Here is a 3,463-nt window from a genome sequence, read left to right as displayed (position 1 = left end):
CATCCCTGGGAACACCCACACACTCCTATGTGCACACTCCAAACCTGGAAGAATGCCTGTGAGCCTGCAATGGAGTTGTTCCTGGAAGCCACTGTTAAGCACACTGGAGACTGAAGTCCTAAAAGCAGTTGCTGAGGGCAATCTCAAGTAGTCTCATTGGAATACTTCTGGACTTGGAGCATGTCAGTGAGAATGGATGGTGGTACAATCACTGTGGTGTAACATGCTCAAAGAATACATTCTTCTGATTTTGCTGTGCCATTTGCCTCAAAGATTTTGAGTATATAATGAATCCAAGTAGATAATAAAAATGTGTTCCTGCCACCTAGTGCAGGATTCAAAGGGATTCTATAGAAACCTACACTTAGGCATTGTAGGTGGAAAGACTGTGGAGATGCCTAAGAGCAATTCTACTTTAATCACTGAAACACTCTACACAGAGAATGGGGAGCAGTAGGGCCCAGATCCTATTCTACTTGAGCATGTCTACATGTTCATTAATGTGCCGTAATTACAACGCATTAAGTTTAGTACCTGTAATGACAGGTACTAACTTAATGCTCTGTAACCAGCACTACTGCATATTAGCTCTGATGAATGCTTTTTTAGTGACATTAATGTACATTAGGCTAAATCTACTGCACCTTAGTGCATTAGTGCATTAGCATGACTTTTGCCTGCTGTGCTAATGTGCAGTAGAATTAGGGGACACATTAAGCATCTTGTGTAGATGTGTCCCCTTGTTGACACCTAAGAGGACTTAGGCGTTTATGTACTATGCAATTCTACCTATCTCAAGTCCCTGAAAAATCATTAACTTGTCTACTTTTGTAACATGCTGTTATCTTAACCTTAATCTTAAACCACAAAAAGACACAAAGGACCAAGAGGTTCTATCTATGTTTCATAGGAACTGCTTTTCATGGACTTAGAGAAGAGTAAAATTCTTATCACACATGGAACATACCTACATGAGACATTTACTGCTGCCTAACTAGCTCTGCAGTAAAGTCTCAGCACCTAGATGTGCAGCCCCACTAGGCTGCAGGAAACTAATTAACTCCTTTGCAGGTTAGTACTTGTAAACACAAGTACTATCCTATGGCACTGTTTTTAGTGTGCAGTACAGCACATGTAGAACTTAATGGGACTGGCTGGGGCATACACTACAGGGGCTGCCTGCCAGCTAGGTCTGTACTGGAGCACCCACATGCCTCAGCTAGCCTCTTGGCCACACGTTGAGCTGGGTCAAAGCAGCCCTGGGCTGACAGGCTGATCTCTCAGACCTCCAGACACCTGAGGTTACTCTGACCTAGAAAAATGGGCTGCAGTCCCAGGCATATGAGTAAATGTAGTGCCTGGGAGCAATAAACTCTGGTGCAACATGTGCCATCGTTTATTACATCACATTCATTTCACATGTAAGTGCTTCCACAGGCACCAAAGTCTACTCAGATGCCTAAAGGATTGAATAGGATTTAGGCCACAGTCTCACTGATTTCAATGGATCTAATTACATAATAAGGTCCTACTCATAAGAAAAAAAGGGTGATACAAATGGATTCTTACACAACACTGCAAATTGGAGCATGCTATAATGCTTTATAAAGGAAGATAAAAATATATCATTATAGCCACTTTCCAGATGGGGAAGCTGAGGCTACATTCTCTCAGACTTGTCATAGGCTGACAAGTTGTTCTTAAGAGCACATTGTTATCTGTACAAAGTTAATAATGATTAAAAACAGTTTTTAAATCCTAATTACTGGCAGCAGTAACAACTTAAGAAAGAAAAATAGGGAAAAAACAAAAGAGCAGTAAAAAAAGTACAACCAAAGGAATGAGGTAACCTTTTTTTCCAGTAAGGTTTCATTAGTGATTCTTTTTTTCCCCTTTTCTCATCTTCCAGTCTGCCTGATTGATTGCACAGTGTTTGTTAGTGCAACATGTGGTGACTACCTGACCCTGTGCATTCAATCAGGCAGAGTCTAGTCAGAGAACCGGTCATCAGTGCACACAGAAATGTTTCAGAAAATGATCATTTGATGTGACCATTTTTCTGCAGGGTCTCAGTTGGTGTTGTCAACAGCCAACTTAGCAGAATGTCCAAAAGTATATTTGTCTCTGGGGATGCATGTCTACCCTTTTGCTGAATGTCTTCTATATTCTATGTCCAAGGGCAAAGAAAGGTATCATGCCAGCTAAGGGATTAAATAGGTATGCACACTACATTTTTTCTAGTCTTTGTGGCTATAAGAAATTATGTTACATATATATCATAGAAATATTAGATCATACTGCAAACCAGTAGTGATGCTCAGTTAGGAAAGAATAATATATTTTAAACACATCTAAAAGAAACACTTATAATATTTAAAATTCAAAATCTCAGAGTAACTCTTTTTAATTTGCATTTGTATGCACTATGACATTTTTAGTCATACTCGGACAGTTCCATGATTATATCTTTCTTCCAACACAGTAGGCTTTCCTCTCCTGTTTAAAGCAAGGTCAAGTGTCTGTTTAAACAATTTGGATTTCTAGAATCTCAGTAAGAAGCAAAATTTGTTTGGCAATATCATATATTGGACCAACTGTATAGTTGGGGAAATGTAGACAAGTTTATGGGCACAAAGTGCTCTTCCTTCTAGACATTTGCTTACAATGACTATGCATTCCTTTACACTGGCACACAAGGAAAGGGGCTGCTCTCAGGCTTTTTTGGTTATGTAGTCCATGTTGTAGTAATACAGAAGTGGAACATGCAAGAGGAAACTCCAGGATGAAGACTGCTTCTGAAGGTACATTCTCTCTCCTGCCTCCTTTGCTTGCGGTAGGAGGGAGCCTCCAGCCCCTTTGGATGGTATGGTTTGTTCATCCTTGCATGGCCACTCAGCTCATTAGACTCATTCAAACACAGGAAAGGGCAGCCCTGACTTCACCCCATCCTTCCCAGTTCTTTCACTGGCTTGAGCTTCTTTTACCACAGTGACAGCCCGTTAACACCACTAAGAATAAAGACTTGGTTGTGTCTGGTCCTTACATGAGGGGACTGTATAAGCAAGAGAATTAATATTGTTTCCTTGGCCCCCACTCTAATGCTAGGCAAAATTTGATTCACAGCAGTCTTCATTTAGAATAAATACATGAAGGCAATCAAGTAATACTAGTGTTTAAATGGATAGGAAATAAAAATAAACCTAAAAAATGATATTCTGAACCTTTCCCCTCTATGTCTCTCTCCCTCTTTTTCTCTTACGATATGAACTTCTAAGCACATAAAATAAGCTCATTTTATGTGCTTATAAGTCAGTTCAATTGCTGGTTTAGTAGTGACCCTGGCTGAGCTTTTCAAAGGAGCATATGGACCTTGGGTGCTGACCTCCCATCAAATTTAATTGGGAGCTGGATACCTGACTTCCTTCCATTCTTTTGGAAATCCATGACCCTGCCACTGTTTAAC

Source organism: Alligator sinensis, unplaced genomic scaffold (assembly GCF_000455745.1).
Source record: "Alligator sinensis unplaced genomic scaffold, ASM45574v1 scaffold357_1, whole genome shotgun sequence".
In the NCBI taxonomy this organism is placed as follows: Eukaryota; Metazoa; Chordata; order Crocodylia; family Alligatoridae; genus Alligator; species Alligator sinensis.
Note: the sequence above shows the minus strand (reverse complement) of the source record.